At 48.4% G+C, this 23,174-nt stretch overlaps 1 long non-coding RNA gene across 3 annotated transcripts; it reads left to right on the top strand.

Moving 5' to 3' along the window:
- Positions 1-8,532: 8,532 nt before the first annotated feature.
- Positions 8,533-16,327, top strand: LOC311607622. 3 transcript variants are annotated; one of them, XR_014782662.1, is made up of 7 exons: positions 8,533-8,905; positions 9,565-9,825; positions 9,940-10,043; positions 11,336-11,459; positions 11,887-12,037; positions 12,320-12,849; positions 15,403-16,327. It is a non-coding gene; the product is annotated as an uncharacterized lncRNA (long non-coding RNA). The 3 variants fall into 3 exon arrangements; XR_014782660.1 differs by lacking the exon at positions 11,336-11,459 and having other exon boundaries at positions 12,378-12,849; XR_014782661.1 differs by lacking the exon at positions 11,336-11,459.
- The last annotated feature ends 6,847 nt before the right edge of the window (positions 16,328-23,174 follow it).

Genomic DNA, 23,174 nt, shown 5'->3' with positions numbered 1-23,174 from the left:
CCAGAATTGGCAGCTTGGTCTGTTTTGTTCTCAGGTAGGTCACCAGGACAGTCAATACCCTCTGGCATATAGAAGTTATACCTAGGAAATAATCCAAGAATAAAAGTGTCCAAGAAAAGAAATTTGAACAAAGTGGAGCAGGAAGAGTCTTTGTTGTATAAACATTGTAACCGACAGGAAGAAATGATCTGAACCCAGGTCTGCTCTCCCCTTCTTTTTTGCATTGATGGTTTCCAAGATGGACTCCACTCCCAGCCTCCCTTGCAGCTAGGTATGACTATGCAATGGTGTTCTTGCAAGTTGGTTGAGTAGACATAATGGTGCCACTTTTGGGGCTGAGTCTCATGACCAAGGGCATGCCACAGTTATACTGGCCAGCATCTGGATGTGGTGGTGACTTTATCTGACAGGATCCTGAGGACTGTAACATGGTACCATGGGCAGGGTCAGCTCTCCTGATGATGGGAGAAGGACTTTCCATACAGGCTCATACAGCTCACATCAGGATTATTATGTGGCGGGGAGACAACTTTCCTTGTTCTTTAAACCTTGGTATCTGAGAGCTCACTGTTACAGCAGCCTGTGGTGCTCTGTGCCTCCTACCTCCTTACCTCACTTCTCCCTCCCCCTGCTTCAGATCCATCCCACTGTGGTGTGAACAGCCAGGCAACTTCTAGGCTTAAGAAGATATTGGCTTGGGCTGGAGAGATGGCTCAGCGATTAGGAGCACTGACTGCTCTTCCAGAGGTCCTGAGTTCAAGTCCCAGCAATCACATGGTGGCTCACAACCATGGTGGCTATAATATGATCTGATGCCCTCTTCTGGCCTGCAGGGGTACAAGCAGGCAGAGCAATGTACACATAATAAATAAATAAATAAATAAATAAATAAATAAATAAATCTTAAAGAAGAAGAAGAAGAAGAAGAAGAAGAAGAAGAAGAAGAAGAAGAAGAAGAAGAAGAAGGCAGCTCCAACTGTAAAGGAAGGAAACAATCCCCAGCCTGGAATCCACATTTCCTGCGACTTTTTTTTTTTTTTTTAAATCATGCTGCCCTAGAGACTAAATTAGCTCTGGGGCCCTCGAAGTTCCGTCAGTCACAGCAAAGGACTTTTCCTCCAAAGGAGAGGAGTGGGCAGGAAGAAGATGACGAGACCTAACGAAGAAACAAGGGTTGTGGCAATCCTCTTCTTGGGGTGTCATCATATAGAAAAGATACAATTCCTTTCAGGGTGGCTTACATGGGTCCCCATCTCCTTCCCTGGGGGACTAGTCATGGCTGGAGCATGCAGGTATAGAAGCTCCGCATCCTTTGAGTGTGGTGGTCCTGCTAAAACCAAACTCTCCCTCCTTCCTGATTTTACCCTGGTCTCCCACCCACATTCTGGAAACTGCCAGCAAATGGTCGTCTTAGGGATCCTATTGCTGTGATGAAACACCGTGACCAAAAGCAGAGCGAGAAGCAAAGGGTCTGTTTGGCTTTTGTATCCTAAATCACAATCCATTGAGGGGAGCCAAGGAAGAAACTCAAACGAGGCAAAAACCTGGAGTCAGGAGCTGATGCAGAGGCCATGGAGAGGTGCTGCTTTCCGGCTTGTTCCTCATGGCTTGCTCAGCCTGCTTTCCTATAGAACCCAGGACCACCAGCCCAGAGATGGCAACACCCTCAATGGGCTGGGCCCTCAATGGGCTGGGCCCTCAATGTCAATCACTAATTAAGGAAATACAGCCCTGTCTTATGAAGGCATTTTCTCAGTTTGAGGTTTCCTCCCCTTAGATGACTGTAGCTTGTGCCAAGTTGCCGTAAAACAGACCAGCACAAGCCGGGCGTGGTGGCGGTGCACACCTTTAATCCTAGCCCTCGGGAGGCAGAGGCAGGTGAATCTCTGTGAGTTTGAGGCCAGCCTGGTCTACAAAGAGAGTTCCAGGACAGCCCAGGGCTACACAGAGAAACCCTGTCTCAAAAAAAAAAAAAAAAACCCAAACAAAAGAATAAAAAGACAGCTACCCAGCACAATGGTGGACACAATATCAGCTCTAGGCAAAAGAAAAAAAAAAAGCGTAGTCAGAAACTGTTCAGTTATAAGAAACACAGAGACTGAAGTCACAGCGAACTAAAACCCGAAGACGGGCCTCTGCCAAATCGAGGACGCCTTCCCTCTTTCTGTAGTCTCCACAAAACGACGAGACTCAGCACTTTGACTTCTGTGGTGGAGCAGATGTTCTCTCGGTCGCGAATCTATTAGCTCTTTGCCTCCTCTGCCAAGTGGGTGGTGCAAAAATAAAATCTGCCGGGGAGAAGCTGACAGTGACAGGAAAGGCAGAGAGTGTCCTCTGAGGGACACATCGGGAGCCGGGATGTGACCCAGAATTCAGAGGAAAGGGCGTCTGGGGAAGCGGAGTCTGCAGCATCCCTGTTCAGCTCATTTGCCTCTAACGAGGGAGAAAATTTGCACAGCCACAAAATGATTGCAATTCAGAGAGCTAAACTGAGTTGAAAACCTATTTTGTGTTAGGATGTTTCTTCGCCCATTTTGGCTGCTATAACAAAATGCCTTAGGCTGGGCGGCTGATAAGTAGCAAAACCCTACGGGTTCGATGTCTGCCCACGGCCCAGTGTCCTCACAGAGACCTGCTAACATCACTGTTTAGATGGGTAGGATATTCATACATGAATTTGGGCATAATGGGCTTTAGCCTTCAGACCACAGCAGGTTCGTGATATCGAGGTCCCGGATATCCCCCAGGGGAGACTGACTATCCAATACGCGCCGGGGAAATTTTTTTGTGACGCAGGAAACATTGTCATTCCTCTGCCTTCATTTCCCCTCTTTCTGGATGCCTGACAGTTCTTCAGCTCAGGCGGGCCTCCTGGAACCTTCCCTCCACGATAGCATCTCCTCCTCAAACAAAACAAAAAACAGTCCGTGTTCCCTAACCCCCCGCCCCCCCCCCCCCCGTTAAGATGGCGGCACAATGTGAAAGGTTCCTGAGGACTTGAATTACCTGGCTTTCCCTACCCTTTGTGATAAAGGCTAATGGGAGGGGGATGAAAACAACACATCTCACGAGAAATGAGAGATGGCCAGATGGAACCCACCAAGGGCGCCTGGGATTTCAATTTCCTTACGGGTAATGAAAACTGCATTTCCATTAACCGCCGCGGCACAAATTATTCGCCGGCCGAGTCACCTGCGCTGTGCTGCTCACTGATTCTTGTAGTGAGGCCTGGCTCTGCAGAGCGTGCTGCTAAGCATCTCCCATTACCACCCTCTATGTGGACCTGGGGCTGCTGTGGAGGGCAGAGGGTATGTGCTGTGGGTGTTGAAAAAAGGACGCTCTGAAATAGAACAAGAGGGGGGCTGTAATACTCTTTCTCCTTTCCCATTCTATTCCCTTTGCCTGCTTAGGTTTTTGTTTTGTTTTTTTTTTTATTTTCACTGTATGTTTCACAGGCAACCAGACATAGGTCAATAAGTAGCCACTAGGTACCTGGCAAGCATAGTGCTTTATGCCATCGTTGGACCCCACACCCAATGTTTGAGATTGGCCTGAAAAGACCTGCCCTACCCTCTTCCTTAACAACAAAATTCCATTGTTTCAGCTTGGCAGATGGCTTCTTGCAATAAGACCACCATTCCCAGCATCCTTTGCAACAGCAGGCAGCTGTGTGGTCAGTGGGAGCTAAGGAAGGATGTTTCATCCAGTTTTCAGGTGGTGTCCACTTTGTCAGCTGAAATGGGGATGTGATAGCTGGATGTGAGCGACCTTCTTACACCCTTGCGGTTCTCTCTTGTTCCTGGGGTCATCGGCCACCGGTCCTCAGGAACAAGGGAGCAGAAGCAACGAACTGGGGGTTCTGATGGCCTGCAAGTACGATGAATGACTTCCAGGGACCACTTCAGCAATTATAGCTTAACTTTAATTGGGTGAACAAGGCTATACAGTCCTTGGGGAGTGTGTGGGGAGAGCTCCTAGGATAGGTGTACATCATTGGTTGGAGCTAGGAATTCCAAATTCCAAGGATGTTTTATTTGCATTCGGTAGCACGTCTGACTCCTCACTGTAGAATCATCAGTAGGAATAAAATCAAGCACTCGGGAGGCAGAGGCAGGTGGATCTCTGTGGGTTTGAGGCCAGCCTGGTCTACAAAGCAAGTCCAGGATAGCCAGGGCTATACAGAGAAACCCTGTCTCAAACAAAACAAAACAAAAAACAAACAAACAAAAACCAAACCCAAAATCTTAATAGATTTTGTGACAAATTAAACTATGCAATACAGCAAACATCTCCGTCATAAAGACAGGAGGGCTAGTTTATGCCTGCATGCCAGCACTGGGGAAACTGACACAGGAGGACCATGACGTCTGGGTACATAGTCAGAGCCTGTCAAAGTCAAACTAAAACAGATGATGAAACTTTTCAGCATGGAGCCTGGCATGTGGTCAGGGCATGGCAAGGGGCAGGCAGTCCTCTGCTAGTGTCACAATGGGGAGGTGAGCCTCAGAGAGTCTCTGGTATTTCATTAAGGCCACATTAAAAGTCAGACCTGGAGGTCATCCAGGTTTGTGAGTTTTCCATGACAGTGACCATCGTGAGCACCCAGGTGTCACTAGGAAAAACAAGGAAATGTTAGCTTAGCCGTTGTCTGATACACAACCCTACCCAAACACCCATGTCTCCCACGCTAGGTAGTGCAGCTCATTCTTCACATTTGTGTGTGTGCGCGTGCACATGTATGTGTGTTTGTGTGATGTGTGTGTGTGTACGTGTGTCTGTGTGTGTCTCTGTGTGTGTGCGTATGTCTGTGTGTGTGTGTGTGTGTACGTGTGTGTTGCCATGGTGCTTGTGTGGAGGTCAAAAGAACCTGCAGAGGTGGCTGTCTCCTCCCACCGTGTGTGTCGTGGGGATGGAACTCAGTCCACCAAGCTTGTGACCAAACCCCTTTGCCCTCAACCATCTTACTACCCCTCACGTCATTCTTTGAGTTCAAAGTTAGTTTCTCCTACAGTCAACCAACAAAGTGGGCGTGTTCATTTATTTGACCTATTATGAGCTGGAATTACATGTGCCAATGTGTCCAGGAAGCTGTGCTTGCTGACCATGATCTTTGGATGACAATGCCATCCTCTGTGAAACGGTGACACCCCCATCTCCTTCACCCTAACAGTGGGTTAGCCTTTTTGTTTTCAGATGATTTAAACCCAAAGCTCTCCAACTTTAGAATTTCAAGCCCATGTCAATGGAATCTTTTGTGCCCAAGATGAAGGCTAGGTTTTGGACGTGATTCTTTTATATCCTCTGTGGGCTGAGATCAGAGCAACTGGACTGAGGCTAGAGGTTCTTTCTTTTTTTTTCTCGTACCCCACCTTCCTTTTAGGAAATTTGCTCCTGTGGGCTGTCATCAGATAGGGGGTGGGGTGGGAATGTTTGCTTCTTGGGAAAAAAAACAACAGGGGCTAGAGTCCCCTCTGGGCACTTCAAACAACTGCCAGGAGAACGTGAGATGGCAGGAGGTCATTTGCCATGGGCAGAACAGTGTGAGGACCACACACAAGCTCTAGGCTTGGCATCCTACCCCCACCAACAGTGTCCCCACCCACTTTCCAGCCTCAGATTTTTAGCTTCCCACAGATTCCAACGCCCCCCCCACACACACTTCGAACAACCCCCACCCTTATGATTCTTAAGCAAGCATGCTAGCTGAATTGTAAGAGCAATTTCACAGACAGTCTTTGTCTTTACCCGCCCGCCTGATGATGGCCTGGTAAGCTGTCAGGGAGTAGAAGTTGCAGAGAGAAGTTGCACAGGCAAGCCCATTTTTTTTTCTTCAGTTTGCAGTATGGAGACAGAAATAACTGGGGAAGGTGAGAGTGACCATTTCTAAAATGATTACGAGGACCAGCACAGAGCAAACTGGAGAGAAAGATCTGGAGGCCAACCCTGAGGCAGCATGGTGCCAACACCTACTTTTGCTATCACTGAGGCATTTCCCCCACCTGTCAGGCATACTCCTCCTCGGCGGATGCTCTCCCGCCTTCCCAGCGCGGTTGCTGCTCGGCTGACTCTTCACATGTTGAGATGATTCTGGGCATTTTCTCAAGTGTAAAGCAGTGTGTGGTGATGGCTGCTTCCAGATAGAAAACACTGGAATCCTGGGAAGAGCTAAAGAAAAGATCGCCCTGTGCTTTTGATTGGGCTGAACTACAAAAGCAGATCCTTGGGTTTGGACACATTCGTTGAAGGGTCTGGTTTTCATTTGTACACTGTAATTGTTCTCTTTGAGATGAATGGACCCCTGCCCTAGTAAATGCCATCAAAAAATGTTTGTTGCTTTTGGGAAGAGGTATATTTTTAAAGGAATTATTTTTTAAGAAGCACATTCCATGAGCCATGTTTGATATTAAAATTCCCAATGCAGAGGGTGTGGTGGTGTTATAGTGCTGGTGGTCTTCAGAGAAGTTTCTGTCTGTTGACTCAGTTTCTTTCTTTCTTTTCTTTTTTTTTTTTTTTTTTTTTGGTTTTTCAAGACAGGGTCTCTCTGTGTAGCCTTGACTATCCTGGACTCAATTTGTAGACCAGGCTGGCCTCGAACTCACAGCAATCTGCCTGCCTCTGCCTCCCAAGTGCTGGGATTAAAGGTGTGCGTCACCACCGCCCGGCCGTTGACTCAGTTTCTTGATGCAGCTAGCTCTCTGCCACTATCTCTAGCCCTGCTAGTTGGATGATTTCCATTTCTAGAGGTTGTTATTATATCCAGGCTTCTGAGCCGCTGGCCCGCAATGCCCTTATCTGTCTCCTGTGTGCCTGCTTGCTTCTGCAAGGTCGATGGTGACACCCCACTTTTACTTTTCTCTATCAGTATACCTAAGGGGCTGTTAGTTTGTGAAGGGGGCTGCAGAGAACCTGGTGGCAGACCCTGCTATAAGGACATCACCTAACAGCGACTGGCATTACAGGGAACATTCTGGGCTCCACCTGGGTGCTAAGTGCACCAGCCCTCATTACTCTCACTTTGCTCATTTTCTGGAGGAGGGGATGAGAGAGCACAGAAAGGTGAATGTTAGAACCCGCCATCATTAGGGGCAGCGCCAGCAGCCTGACTCCAAGACTCTGCCTTCACCTCTGCACTTTGACCCTGCCTTCACCTCTGCACTTTGACCCTTCAATCTGTGCTCTCAGTGAAAGGAATTATTAACCCAACAAATGAAAACGGGCAAACAAACAAACAAACAAACAAAACAAAAACAAAAAAACAAAGACAATGGGACCAAATTGCCTTTCCTGTGCCCCACTGTGGTACTTGTCTCCTGTAGAAGTATGTGAGAAGCGTGTTATTTCCAGCTTGGCATAGCAAATGGTGTGATGATTTTACAGCCTAATTTTACTCCCCAGCTGGCTTCCAAGACATTAATAACTAAGTCTGGGCTAACCCACTTACATTTCAGGTTTCTTAAAAATCTCCAGCTCTCTCCCAATATATGCTACTTTGTAGAATGTATTTTTCCCTGACAGATTTTTGGTTTTTCATTTTTCTGAAGAGACAAAGTGTGTTTAGGCTTTTGGTTTCCTTTGTGTTTGCATCACCAAAACGCTGCTTAAAAAAAAAAAAGTAAATTAAAAAAACAGCAACAACAAGCAATTCGAGTCTTCCTCGAGCTTTCCCGAACATTTCATCATTTCCTTTCCTTAAACACTGAGTGGCATTTTGCTGAGAAGGGCTGCCCAGAAGCACCACAGCTGAACTGACTTCCAAACAAAACCCGGTGCTTCAGGAGAGTCCTCGGAGAAACATTTCCCCACCCGGAGCTGTAGCATGGGCTCTTTCAGGAACCCAGCCGCCTGTGGCGCAAGGCAAGGACTCTGATGTCCCCCAGAGTGTGGAAAGTGAACAGGAGGGTGGGGCTGGGGGGAAGTGGGACAAGAAGCTTCCCTTGTCAGTTAAGTTTTAAAAAGAAGTCGGAAGGATGAGGTGAAGGGTCGGCTGGCTTCAAGCTCAGCATATGTGCGAGGGGGAAATGAGACTGAGTGAGACGAAATGTGCTGACGTAGGGGAGCCTCCACAGCCTCGGAATGACCCTCGAACCTCGCCAGTTCCTATAACAGGCACCACGAGAAGAGCAAGTTTTGTAACTCTGGAACCGAGTGAAGTCAGCAGAATAAAAGTGGTCCCAACTAAGGCTTCTCAGCAGAGGGAGAATTAGTTTCCCCCTTCCTTCCTTCCTTCCTTCCTTCCTTCCTTCCTTCCTTCCTTCCTTCTTCTTTCCTTCCTTCTTTCCCTCCTTCCCTCTTTTCTTCTTTCTTCCTTCTTTCCATCATAGAAACACTGCTTGAGTCAGGAAAGAAGGTTGGAAGAAGCCGGCAATGAAGCATCACTGGGTCACTTGCCATGCTAATGACGCAGATAAGCTTCGGGTCAAAATAAGGCCGATTGGTTGGCAGTGGTTAGGTGGGAGGGCTTTAGGAAAGAGGGCGGGGCTTGGGCAGCATTGGAAGCTCTACCAACGACCCGACCTGCCCTGCTGGCGCAGCTCCCCTAGGACCTGCTTTGGTCTTGTGTCGGGTGCCCCTGTTAATGAGTTCAGGCAACGAAAGCTTCCCTAGGTAATTTTCTGAAACACTAGGGCTCCCTGAGTGATGAGGAGCATAGGTTTACTAAGTCAGACCCCTGTCCTCCCCACCCCCTCACCCCCCCAGTCGAAACTCCAGCTCTGCCATTGAAGAAGCCTACAGCCTCCCAAGACAATATGTACCTGAAGGCTTTATGGTAGCGTTGGATGTACCGTATAGTGTCTGGCTAGAGAGCACTTTGGAAGTGGTTGATATTCTTGGCTTTAGATTTTTGAGGCTATCATCAATCCATACCCACCCGCTTCACCAATAACAGAATAGAAGGAGACCACAGGTGAGACCAGCATGGGACAGAAAGACATGGGTCAGGGCTGGGCGACCCATTTGTAACCCCTGGGAGTACGTGAGCATCCTTTGGCCTGGCTCTGAATTACAGCCACTCCCCACGTTTCCCTCTCTGTGGGCTCTTGTTCTTCAGAGGTCCTGTGATCCAGAGAAGGGGACAGGAGGGGGTCAAACCACTGCTCACAGAACCTTAGATAGACACCAAGTCTCCTGCAGGTTGCTCTCCTAGAAACAGGGCCCGTTTGCATGCCAGATCCGCATGTCACATCCGCCGTCCCTTCACACCCTCTGTGGTGCCTTCTGCCTGGAGCCTCAGCACGAGGAAGGCTTAGGCAGGAGGATCCCTTGACTCCAGGAGTTGTAAGACCAGCCTGGACAACACTGTGAGACCCTCATCCCAAATAAGTAAACAAACAAACAAACAAACGAACAAACAAAATAAGGCATATTTAAAAAGTAACCTCTGCATATTCTCCTGCACACTTTAAATAGCCTCTAAAATTAATTAATGCATATTCTAATGTTATATATCATAGCACTCAATACAATGTAAACTCTGTGTAAGACTACGTTCTCTGTATATTTTAGAGAAAATGGGGTGTTCGGTACCGATGTGGCCATGGCAGGTTTAACTATCTGAGTTTTCAGGTTTCACACAGGGAAGCTGAACTGCCTTTTTTGAGAAGTGATGTGAGCAGCTGCCCGTGGCTTAGTGGCTTTGGGACAAGAGAATCCACCGTGGGGAAACCTTACAGACCCAGCCCCACCACCAGGAGGACCCAAAACAGAGTGCGAAACCCAACACAAGAATGTCCTTTGTGATGATTCAGTGACAACCACAGCCATGTGGGACCTCAGTCGTGTGTTTTCCCAGCAGCCTCGTCCCCACAGTAGGAGAAAACCAGCTGGGTAAGCTCCTGCCTCAAGCTCACTTTCCACTGAAGTGTCAGGGGTGGGGGGTGGGCGAGTGGGGGTGGGAAGCAAAGGTTGGATCTGACGTCCAGATCTTATCGAATTTCTTAGGAATTTTGTTCCGGCAGAAGGAAGCAGAATAAAGCTAGCTGCCGAACTCTGAGGAGGATGCCCGTCTGGTCATGAAATCCAGCTCCCTTTATCCTGACGTGGAAGTAAGTTGACTCAACCAGTTTCCTGCCTGGGTCTTTAACAACGAAACTGTGGGGTTCCCAGACCCTGCTGGGGGGCAGCCAGCTTCAGCCAATGGCTGCTCTCTATTGGGAGCTCCTCTGATTGGTTGCCTTCTCTCTTGAGTCCTCAGACTTTGGGTGGAGGGGAATGGAGAGTTATAAAAAGCAGCAGAAGAAAGACCCATGGCATACCAGGAGCATTAACGGCAAAGCGGGCCATGTGGTTCTCAGAACTTAACTGTAGAGCGGCCTGAGTGTGAGGCCCAGCTGGGCTGCGCCCCACCCACAGGCTGCGACCATCGGAGACTCCTCACACAGGAAATCTTATGAATGGCGGTGAAATCGTCCTTTCAATCGTCCCTACCAAGGCTCATATATTACTGAAGAAAGCCAAGGAATGTTTTTTTGATTTTTTTGTTTTTGGGTTTTTTTGTTTTTGTTTTTTGTTTTTTTGTTGTTTTTTTTAGTTTTTTGAGACAGGGTTTCTCTGTGTAGCCTTGGCTGTCCTGAACTCGCTTTGTAGACCAGGCTGGCCTCGAACTCACAGCGATCCTCCTGCCTCTGCCTCCCGAGTGCTGGGATTAAAGGCGTGCGCCACCACGCCCGGCCGGAATTTTTTTTGAGAAAGAATATTATAAGTATTTGTTCTTTCAATCGCAATTTGGTTATTGATTCATTGAAACATTTTAACATTTGTGCTAGGCACTAAGGATTTTCAAAATGAAGCAGAGTTGGTAACCTGCCCTCCGGAGCCTACCGTATTGTGGGGAAGATAGATAAATAGAAATGCAATTAAAAAAAAAAAAAGTTTGCTAACAGGCGTGTTTGTGAGGTGCTCAGGGCTGCTTTGGGTATTCCGGAGGGAAGTCTGGAGCTTTCTAAGAACTCTGTTGAGAACTGAGGTGGGGCCCAGATGACTGGAGGCAGTAAGCGAGGGGCAGAGAAGGAAGTGTGCTTCATGCTGCTGAGCATCTGTTTACCCGGAAGGCAAGCCCTGCCTCCAGCCCCCCAATCTGCACACTAGGAAATGCCTAGGTCTCTGTGTTGGGGTGGCCCATGTTGTTTCTACAGCCACAGCTGACTACTGATGATGGCTTTTATTTACTTGATAAAGCCTGAAGGTTTTGGTAATGACTATTCCTTACAAGGTCAGAGCTTTCCAGGAGAGGAGGCAGGACATGAAAAAACCATCACCCCAGAAAACAGACATGTTTGTTTCATAAAATCCCAACGTTGCCCGGACACCCTCACTGCTGGCCACTCATACCTTCCAGGTTGGCAGCTCCCTCCTTGGCCCTAGCCTGAGTGGGGCCAGGCTGTTTCAGTCCAGCAGGCACAGGACTGGATGGGGACGTTAAAAATCCAGGACAGACTTCAATTTTCTGTGGCTACTGTGAGGTGAGGGCACAGTATGGACAGGAATCTTTGTCCAGATTTGTGGCCTGGTCGTCCTGAATGTGGCAAAATAGAAGCATCTTGTATTTTTGACAAGGCCACTGATAGCCAGAGGAGTGGTGATCTACCACAAGGGCATGATTGGCACCTCCCATCCCCCACTCCCCTGTCCCCCAACCCTCACCCATCTACCCCCCCCCCCCATCTCCTAACCCACCTCCCTCTCACCAGACAGAGTTTCTCTGTGTAGCTCTGGCTGTCCTGGAACTCACTCTGTAGACCAGGCTGGCCTTGAACTCACAGAGATCCTCCTGCCTCTGCCTCAAGTGCGGTGTGAGTATGTGTGTGTGTGTGTGTGTGTGTGTGTGTGTGTGTGTGTTAAAGGCGTGCTCCGTCACCACCCAGCTTGACATTCTTTTTTCTGTACCAGGTCAGTCTCAGGTGACTCCCCAGTGTTGGCTTGTGTGTTCACGGTTGCCTCGAGCTGGTGCCTGAGGCAGAGAGGAGGCGTGTTGACGAGATGGGTACATCTTGGCCAGTATCGGACAGGAGGAATGACGACGGATGTGTGGGCACACGAGGTCTGTGCATTGCTGGCTTATAGCAGTAGCTTTACAACAAAGCAGAATCCTTTCCCAGAGGGCTTTGCAGGATGATTACTAGGATAAGGATAAGGTGGGGTGGGGGGGTGGGGACGTGGGGGGATGGGGGGGAGTGGGGGGATGGGGGGGTGGGGGGAGCACTTAATACAGGCACAAAAATAAAAGGGATACCACCACAAAGTCTGTAAACAAATTAAGCCATATATATATATTTTAATGAATACCAAAGGGTTCTGATGAAAACATTTAAAAATGTTACAGAAAGACGGACTACGACCCTGTACTGGCATGGTTCTGAGTTCTCTCCTCCCGATCCCAGGCCTGGATTTCGAATCCGAGGATTGGATGCCTTCAAAGTTTCAAACCTGTACATAAGCAACACCTACCAATTTCAGTGAAATCTGAAGCTGGATACTGCTGAGCGAGTTTTTGGAGCTGCCCAGGAACGTGCCCAGGAAGTAAGAGAGCTACTCAGCCTTCAGAAACTCCATCGGGCTAGCCTGCCCACTTCTGCCCGAGGAATTAGTGTTGGCAGTGAACCAGACTTTCCACCAGGTGGCACTCTTGCTCCAACCAGGTGTTTTGGCAAAGTGGACACTTGGCCAAACTAAAACCAAAACTGGGCTATTATAGTGTGACTTGAACAGACACACACGGGGTGGGGGTGTAGGGGGGTGGGGCGGGGGGGGTGTAAATGCTGTGATGTGAGAAAGGCTGGAAGGATATTCTGGAAAGCGTGGAGCAAGGTAGGACCTGATCTGTGACCGCAGGCTGTGCTGTTTCCTCAGCAGGTGAGAAAACTGAGATTCTTGAAAGCCTTTTTGGTTCTCTGATGCACTGAAAACTTCACATGTGACAGGGGTAGTAACACGGGATTAGTGGGCTTCTGGGAAATCTAGCCTGATGGTAACAAAAAAGGCACCAGAATTGCAAAGTCCTGAATGTTGGTTCTGTCACCTGCTGGTGATCGTGACTGGGCCTTTACCTCACCTGAGTTTCAGATCTTTAGCTAGAGATATTTTTGTAGCTAGACCCTGGAGAGCCGTCAATAGATGGATGCACATAGGGGTCCATATGGTACCTGGTACATAGTAAATGGTCAATGAAAGAGGTATTACTGTGGAGTTTTAGGCAAAGCCGGTGCAGCTGACCTTGGTGGCTATCCTCCCTGACTGTGTATTAATTAAGAAGGTGACCTCAGGGTGACCTGGACAAAAGAACTTGATAATGAACCCCCAGCTTCAGGAGACTCAAGAAGAGAAATTTCCCACCTGGATAGAATTTCACAGGTGTGATTTTTGAACCAGGAAATCAGGCTGCATTCCTGGGCTCCCCAGCAGAGCTGTCTCACCCCCAGGAACTTGGAAACATCTGACCCCCACGTGACTGATGCCACTTAATCTGTGCATTCTTGTGGAAAGTATCCATTTACCAAGACGTGTAGCAGGGCCTTCCCACTGGTCCGCCTGTCAAGCCCCCGCCTACAGCCGCCCGTGTCAACAGCTCCTGTTCATAAACCTGACTTTACACCTCATGCCAACCACTGCATTTTGCCATTGTTTTGTTTTGAGGCACTGCCTCATGCTCTGTGTGGTTCAGGCAAGCCTGAAAGTCACTGTGTAGCCCAGATGTCTTTGAGAGTGCTGGACTTATAGGTCCTGGGATTAAAGGCCACCACGCCAAGCTTATGTATCCTCTGAAACTACCTAGAAAGGAAAATGAACCCATTTTACAGATCAGTAGACTTAGGTGTGAGGAAACATTACCAGGGCTCCTTCTGCCAAGAATTAGTGTAAATCAGCCAGTTAACTGTCTGCTGATGTGACGTGCCCGTGGACAGCAACTCTGGACAATTAAAGACAGTTTCTTAGAGACCTGGGTCTGGGAAAATCTCAATTGATGCCCTTTTCTTGAAAATATAAAGAGATATTTGTAGAGACAGACAGAGAACACACGTGCTTTCTAAGTGCTGCAGGCTCAGTCCTGGGGGTCACGACAGAGTTTGTTTGTTTGTTTGTTGTTGTTGTTATTTTTTTTGTTTTCTTGTTGCTGTTGTTTGAGGCAGGGTTTCTCTGTGTAGCTTTGGCTGTTCTGGAACTCGTGCTATAGAGCAGGCTGGCCTCGAACTCATAGAAGGAAATCTGCATGTTTCTGCCTTCTGAGTACTGGGATTAAAGGTGAGCACCATTTTCCAGATGCCATGAACAACATTGGGAACAGCTCGTGCCCCCCACACGAGTCTGGGATCCCCTGGAGCGGATCTGTGCGCCATTCTGCACTAAGTTCCTTTGCTAGTCGGCCGGAACCATCTCCTTTTTCAAAGGGAGACTGTGGAACAAAGAGATCAGTTTGATCTTGGCCTCTAGGAAGAAGAGCAAATGCTGTCCTCTCAAAGGAAAAAAAAAATGTCATCCCTCCAGCAAGGAAATGTGATCTTCCAGTTGCCAACTGGGAAAGACAGACACACACAGTTTGGGGCGGACTTTGAGAGGCCTCCCTGCCTGAAGTCAGCTGGAGAGCCCTGAAGACCAGTGAGTTTCCACAAAGCAGGATTGGTTCCCTCCCAAAGGCAGTCATCACTTCTCTGTTCCTAAGAAGCTCAGCTCAGGCTAAAGACACTTTCCCCATTCCCAAAGGATCTTCTTTATTAGCCTGAATGGGTTTTAATTACTCAATGAGGGAGCAAGCCTTTCTCTCGGACCAAAGCTATTTTGTCTGATTAGCTCAATGAAAATTAGTTTTAAAACTATGTAGTAAGTATAAACAGTTGTTACAAATCGATCTCAGCAGATGCACCAAGGCTCACATGTGCTGTTAGAGGACAGCCTGAGTGAGTCGGTTCTCTTTTTCTATCATGTGGGTTTAGAGAACCTAGCCTGTTAAACTTGTTGACAAGCGTTCACCTCCTGAGCCATCTTGTCAGCCCTATCTAATCTAAAGTGCCACCTGAGGGTTATGGATTCAGACAAAAAGAAAAATAATTTATTTTGTACAGGAAAAAAAGTATTAAAATGGAAATAAACCAAGGTAAAGTAATAAAAAAAATAAAATAAAACCACTACCATCTCTTGGGGACATCGGTGCATTGAAAGATGTTTTCTACTCTTAAATGGCATTTCAGTGACTCATCTTGTTATGGTAACAATATCTGCAACTTAAGGAAGGAAGGAAGGAAGGAAGGAAGGAAGGGTTCCTTTTAGCTCCCAGTTTGAGGGTGCAGCCCATTGTGGTGGGGAGGTGTGATGGAAGAAAAGTAAGGCAGCTACTGGTTACTGCATGCCTAAACTTAGGAAGCAGAGAGGTGCCAATGTTTATTTCAACTTGCTTTCTCCTTTAACATTCAGCCTGGGACCCCAGCCCATGGACTGTACTGTTCCTACGGAGCCTCCTACCTCGTTAAGCTAAAGAAGATAAGCCTGCAAGAGACGCCTAGAGATCTGCTTTCAAGAGGACTCTACATCCTGTCACGTCAACAAGCCACATGATCCAGGCCACCACTTGCAGAAGGGCTCGGTGGAAGGGCCACATCTAAGGTCTTCATCCTTGGTCTCCCAGCGTGGGATGAAATCGTGCTCACGGATTTACTGCTGTCTGATTTCCTCTCTCTTTCTCTCTGCTCCTTTCATATTACTGTGACCACAAGATATGACAGAAACAGTGTAAGAAGAAAAGTTTATTTTTGACTCTTGGCTTCAGGGTGGGGCAGACATGGCAGTGGGAGCATAGGACAGAGGACCTTCAGGTCACGGTGGGCCGGGGCTGGAGGCTGAGCTCTTTTCTGAGGCCCGACTGAAGCAAACTCCTTCCATTAGCCTCCCAAAATAGTACCACCAGATGGCGGGTAAGCACTCAGCACTTGACCCTTAGGAGACACTTCAAACTCAAACCATACTATCCTACCATGGGGCGCATAGGCTCATGGGCGTCTCATGACACAAAGTGCATCTTGCCTATTTGCAATCTTTCCTGTAGTCTTACTTGTACTAACATTGTTGCAGAGTCCAGTGTCTCTTATGAGGCTCAAGGGAAACTCTGGGCTGTGAGCCATTCAACCAAAGCCAAAATGACATATAAGACGGCATAGGCTGAATATGGCTGTTCTAAAGGGACTAACAAGAGGGTAGAAAAAAGATGGGATGAAAGCCAGACCGAAACCCAGCATGACAACCATTAAATCCTGTAGCTTCTTGGCCAGTGTCAGACACATGCAGTCCCTGAGTGGACGCTTGGTTGAACCAAAGAAAATACTTCTACTCAGCACTTTTCTAGGAGGGCCTTAATTTTTTTTATTTAAATTTTATTTATTTAATTAAATTAAATTAAATAAAAATAAATTTTATTTAAAATTTTTTATCCATCTATTTTGATCATATTTTTGTTCTCTTCTCCCCATCTCCCTATTCCATACAACTCCATGCTTTTTCTCTCTGAAAGGGGGTGGGGGAGCGGGCTGAGGCAGAGGCAGGCGGATCTCTGTGAGTTTGAGGCCAGCCTGGTCTACAAATCGAGTCCAGGACAGCCATGGCTACACAGAGAAACCTTGTCTCCAAAAACCAAAAACCAAACCAAACAAAAACAAACAAAAAACAACCAAAACCAAATACAAAAACAAAAAAAAGGCTGGAGAGATGGCTCAGTGTTAAATGCACTGACTGCTCTTCCAGAGGACCAGGCTTCAAAGCCCAGCACCCACATGGCAGCTCACACTGTCTGTAACTCCAAGATCTGACACCCTCACACAGACATACATACAGGCAAAACACCAATGCACATAAAATAAATATAAGTAATGAAAGAGGAAATCAGAACAGACAAACAAAAAAGGAAAACAAACTCAAAAGAAAAAAAAATAACAAATAGAACAGCACAACTCCCACTCACACAAACATGCAGTCTGTTTTGTGCTAGCCAACTGCTCCTGGGCATGGAGTCTTGTCTGGAGTGCATCACTCCACTGAAGAACACGGCCATCCCCTCTCTCAACTGGTTCAGTTGCAACTAGCTTGTTGGTTAGGATAGGACCCTGGGTCTACTTTCCCATCTCAGTGCTTGTCTTTTGTCTGGTTTGTAGCTACACAAATGTTGTTCCCGCTGTTACCGTCCGTTTCTGTGAGCTCCTATGTGCATCAGTTCTGCCGTGCCTAGGAGAACCTGTTTAGGAAGGCACTTTTGTTTGTTTGTTTTTTGTTTTTTGTTTTTCTGTTTTTTGATACAGAGTCTCTCTGTGTTAGCCTTGGCTGTCCTGAACTCACTTTGTAGACCCGGCTGGCCTTGAACTCACAGCAATCCGCCTGCTTCTGCCTCCCGAGTGCTGGGATTGAAGGTATGCACCATCACGCCCAGCAGGAAGACACTTTTTAAACTCTCCTTTTTAAAGGAAATCTTTCAAATGAGTCTGTACTTTCACACCACGGAGCCTTCAGGGGGCGGAGTCCCCACCTCCACTCCTGTTTCTTAGCACCAGGTGCAGCCTCTTCAAGGATGCTAATCTGGTTAACAGATTAGCTGCTTTATCTATACTGGCTTTACCTCCAGTTTTGGATAAATTTGTGTTCTCTTTGTCAAACTGCGTGTTTCCCACATCTTTCTGCTCAGTTTTGTTCAGAATCCCCACTATAAAGCTTGCCTGAAAACAGCCAAAATGACGCTGCATTAGCCTGAATGATGTGAAGTTTTGACATTTTTTTCAACCAAATAAACTAGCTCCCTATTTTAAAAACCAGCTTCAAACAGGTGTGGCAGTGCATACCTTTAATCCCAGCACTCAGAAGGCAGAGGCAGGTGGATCTCTGAGTTTGAGGCCAGCCTGGTTTACAAAGTGAGTCCCAGGACAAAGAGAAACCCTGTCTTGAAAAACTAAACCAAACCAACCAAACAACAAACAAACAAACAAACAAAGCCCCAGCTTCACTTCAAATTTTAAGACCTTGGAAGAATATAGCCAAGGTATAACACAAGTGACTTGAGATCTGATTCCCAGTACAGTCCCTGTGCCTCTCTGCAGCCTGTGAGCCTGCCCTTTGCTGTCAGCGACCTGGGTCTTCCACACTCTCAGCCGAATCATCCACTAAGCTCCGTTCACAGCATTTTAGGGCTTCTCTAGCCCACTGCGCCACACTTCCAAATTCCCCCCACAAACCAGTTCCCAAAGCCTGAGCAGTGTGCCTTTGGGGGGCGATCACAGAAATCACCCCACTTCCCTGCTATCTGTTTTCTGTGTTAGTTACTCGAACATCACTCTGACCAGTGTGATATCTGGCAGATACAGCCATGGAGGCGGTGCAGGGAGGGTGTTGCAGAGCTCCCTGCAGGAGCGGTCCAGTCGGAAGGCTCCATGACAGAGCAGGACGCAGAGAGCTGCCTCTGGAGGCCCTTAACTGGGCACCTGCTTTGCGTTCTCTGCCCACTTCCTTCTCAATACCAGGTCTGGCATATAGAGCAGATCTCAGCCAAGAGGTTGTTGATTAAAAGTTTGTGTTTGGGGCGCTGAACAGAGGACTCAGTAAGTAACAGCATTAAGTATTAAGACCAGAATTTGGATCCCATAGTGCACATACGAAGCTAGGCATGGCTATGTTTATGCCTCTAACCCCAGTGCTGGGGGTGGGGGTGGGGTGGGGAAGAGTAGAGAGGTTGCGTGAGAGACCCTGTCTAGGAGCAAAGAGGAGAGCAATAAAGCAAGATACCAGACGTCTTTCTCTGACTTCTGCCAACCTGCATAGGCATGCACACAGGAACATATGTGTGTACCAACACTACACATACATACCAAAGCCCTGGTTTTCTTTATTCTTAAAAAAGTAAAAAAAAAAAAAAAACAAAAAAAAAAACAAACCCTGAAAAATCCCAAATGCTGTAAGTTGCTTCTGCTTGAAATCCACAGAGATCACTAAGTGCTTTTCTGAGTCAGCTGTGAGTCTGAATAAGCTCAGAAAACCAGGAGCTAACTGCAGGGGTGGGGGCTGGGGGGGGGAGAGGGGGCTGGGAGGGCTGCCGTCAGATTCTGCAGGGGACAGAGGGAAGGGTGGGGGGAGGAGTGGGGGGAATGGAAGAAGGACTCATCCAGCAGCTGGTCCAGCTGTGTGGCCTCTGCTCTCCTCCCTTCTCCTCCCCTTCTGGCCCGCAATTGCTCTTTGAACAGCTCTGCATTTATGGCCACTTGGACAAGCCCTGGCATTGTTTGCCTCTAGTATCGGGTCAGAGGCCTTATAGGAATGGCATGGTTCTACTTCCTTAAATAGTGACTTGGGAATGAAATGAGTAACCATGTCTTTAATTAGCCATACCCCAGAGGCCTGCAGGGCGCTGGTAGATGGTGGGCTCCCGGCCAAGATCAGCACTGTGTGGCTGGTATTTGGTCCAGGGGGGTTCAGTGGGATGTATTAGCGCCACCCCCGCCCCTTCCTCTATTGTCCTATTGCTTCTACTCCATTCTGCCACCATGTCACCACGAAGGGTGCCCTGGAGCTGAAGAGAGGAGAGAAGGGAGCCCTTCCTGAGCATCTAGCAGGGCCTGGGCACTGCGCCAGACACGGGAAAGGGCAAAGATGGAAGGACGGGAGCCAAAGAAGGCTAAGCCCAGGCCACCTAGTCTCAGAGTGGCCATGCGGTTAAATCATAGGGGTCACAGGGACCCAGAGAAGCTTCATATAGCTGCAGGCCCTTCCCGGCATTTCACACTCTGTCAACACTCCACAGGGCTGCTCCTGCTGCAGCCTCCTCCTTCTTTCTGTCTTTCTTTCTGTCTTTTTGCTTTTGTTTTTCAAGACAGGGTTTCTCTGTGTAGCCTTGGCTGTCCTGGACTCGCTTTGTAGACCAGGCTGGCTTTGAACTCACAGCGATCCGCCTGCCTCTGCCTCCCAAGTGCTGGGATTAAAGGTGTGCGCCACCATGCCTGGCTCACCTTGTTTCTTTCTAATACTCAACCCTATTGTGCCTGAACACTAGTTCCTCAAAACCTCTAGGGACCTGCCAGGCCTCTACAACCTCTCTCTCTCTCTCTCTCTCTCTCTCTCTCTCTCTCTCTCTTCCTCTTTGAGAGAAAATATCTTTGCAGTCCCGCTCTGTATGGCCACTTTTCCTTCTATCTCCTCAGTTCCCTCTACAAGTTCAAGGGGACCAGACCCTGGAGCAGAGACAGCAAAGGAGACACTGACTGACTGGGAATGCTTGTGAACTTAAGTGTGCCAGAAGTGTGGGAACAAGAGAGCGAGCAGAAATGCCTGGGCTCCCCCTCCAAACCCCCACACCCCAGAAGAGCTGCAGCTGACTGTTGAGGGGAGATGAGGAGTGGCCACGAGAAACGAACTCCCAATCAGAAGGAACAGAACGAGCAAAGGAATTTGGAAAGAAGTTGGGTGGTTACTATAGCCATGTTTTAGCTTCTGATGTCTACGTCTGTGACTGTGGAGAAGGGTCAGAGCCCCGTCTTCTCCGCTGTTTAGACTGGAATGCTAGAGTCCACTCAGGCTGAAGCAGAGACGGTTTCTCCGGTCCATGCTCCAACACACCCTGTATCACCCCCACCTCCAAGGAATGAGGGAGCATCTTGGGCAGGTCTGGGCAGGGCAGGCCTGTTTTGCCCAGATCAACTGTGATGGCCTTAGAAGTGAGGTGGAAAGCCTGACTGTAAACGAGGCTTTGGCCACAATCCCTTGCAGCATGCTTGTTCCTGGAGGCACAGGTCTTCGGGAGCTTGCTTCTTAAGTGTTTGGCTGGGGCTCGTCTCACTTCACGCCTTCCCCCTCCTCTGCCTCTTGACCGTGCGTGCTGATTCCCGCTTCTGGGATTTTACGTAATATGCTATCCTGGAATCGTGTTTTAAACAGCGCTTTGTGGAAATAGCATTGCCGGAGGCTAACGCTGCACCACAAATGCCACAAAGTAATCTCTGGAGACACCGAGTGTGGTCCAGGACCAGCAGCAGCAGCAGCAGCATCCCTTGGGAACTTGATAGAGATGCAAGCTCTGGGGACCTACTAGTAGGTGGGGTTCTGTCACCTGAATTCTTTAAAGCCCTATGATGGGTCTGACTTTTGAGCATGCTCCAATGAATAAGATGGCTACTTTATGCCATCAGGTAGAACCCTGAGTTCACAGACATTCCAAGGCACCAAAAGTACCTTTTGCCCACAGTCCTAAAGTCCCCTTTGCCCCTTGCTGTTGGTTGACAAGCACCAGAGACACAGATGTGATTTCTTGGCAGGCTAATGAACCTTTGCTCTCCAAGGTAGGGGGGGGGGGAGTAGGTGAGGCTTCAACAAGGATGGGAGGGATGGGGAGGTGGGGAAGGGTGGGGTAGGGGACTTCCGATGGGGTCAGGTGACCTTCACAGGAAGGGTTTCAGTTCCAGTACAATGACTGTGAAGGAATGCTCCCATTCTGAGCTGTAGGATGTCCTGGGGGGTGGGGGGCTGGGCACCTCCCTCCCTTCTCGGAAGTTGCCACACCTAATTCTCTAGCATGCAGGCCAGGAAGAGGAAACGGACTGTGACAGAAGTGGGAGAAGTTCAAGCGCTCGGTGAGGGGACTTTCTGAGGACAGAGCCTGCAACCCATTTCCAGTGTGCGTTGCGCAATCTCCCTTGGACATCTGTCCTCGGGGCAGGGAGTGGGACAGCTAATTGTGTAACCTGAAGGGACTTTGGTCCTGGCTTCTTAATGCTGTAGCTCTGTGCTCCTGGGGAAATTACTCAACCTCTCAGGGCTACTTAGCATGGGAGTCATAGCAGGACTGACGGAAGTCTGGGTGGGTTGGCTTTGGGTGATGTCCCAGGTAAGTTCTGGCCAGCGCCGGGCTATAACAGGTCACTAAGCCATTGGCAGAGCCTGGAGTGGTGCAGACACTATACTCCACACGTGCCCACTGAACCAGGGGTGGATCTGAGGTCTCCAACTGAAGTAGCTGGAAGACCACCAAAAATATACTCTGCAGCTATTTCAGATCCCTTGACGGCCAGCACAGTGTGGTATTACCAGGATCCTGTCCCCAGAGCTTAATGGAACTCTAGACATGTGTTCCCGTGGTGTTTCCCATTGCTGGATGGATGTCTTCTTTTCTGGTCAGTTATCTGCCAGTACAATGGTCGTGGGGAAGCAGTGGGGCTCAAAACAGGTAAAAAGAACAGAAAAATGAAGTTTCTTGGATAGAATAACAAGGGGTGCAGGAAGCCGTGTTTCCCAGCAGGACTCACCGGAAGCTGGTTGGAAGGAAACTATGGCTCCTTCCATGTGTGCAGAGAAGCACTGAGCTTCTGCAGGTGAAGGTCCCAGCTTGCTGTTGGGTCTGTCTTTCACAGTGCATTGCCTGGGATGCAGTTCCTGGGCAGAGCTGCTCATGGGAAGGGAGTCTGAGTCTTTTCGTAGAAGCGGTACACACGGGGACGGGGACGAGCAGCTTTAATACCATCGTAACGGTCTAGAGATGCGTACATTTCATAGACCTTGACCATGCGCATGGCTCCCACCCCAGTGTTGACCTTAGGCATTTTATAGTGCCCCAGAGCGGACACAGGTCATGCAGGACAAGGAGGCTGGAAGAGCCCTTGAGGTCCCCTTTCTGCAGAGTCCTCCAGCCTCCCACGGAACAGGAACCAGCAGCAACAAAAAGTCTGGAACCTATGCCTCTGGACTTTTCCCAAGTGGCCACAGGATCCCTGCAATAGCTCTCCCCTCACCTCCTGTCCCCCTGCAGGGACTTAAAGGTCACCTCTGTGATGACTGGATATTCCCTTTGTGGCCACCATTAGAAAGTTCAGCCTGTGAGACAAGCTTTAAAGAAAAACTGGTATTTAAAAAACAGGAACTTGCAAAATACATTAACTGGGGAAGTGGGTGATTATTTGTCTCTACTATATATAGGAGAGAGTCAGTTTATAACAGAATTATTTTTGTATGCTGTTTTTGCCAGAGCAGCCAGCTCGTCTCCTGATGCCAGTATGCAACTGGTTTTTTTTTTTTTCTTAATAGCATTGCCTCCCCTCTCTAGGACAAGTCATAAACTGTTCTAGATCTTTCTTGGTCTTTTGTGGCTGTTCCTGGTACCTGAGAAGGCGGTCAAAACCCAACAAGGTCCAGCAAGCTCTCCTGGGCTGGCTGCATGCCGCCTGAGGTAGACA

This window comes from Acomys minous, assembly GCF_964271855.1.
Source record: "Acomys minous genome assembly, chromosome: 10".
In the NCBI taxonomy this organism is placed as follows: domain Eukaryota; kingdom Metazoa; phylum Chordata; class Mammalia; order Rodentia; family Muridae; genus Acomys; species Acomys minous.
Note: the sequence above shows the minus strand (reverse complement) of the source record. Positions and strands in the feature narration are given on the sequence as shown.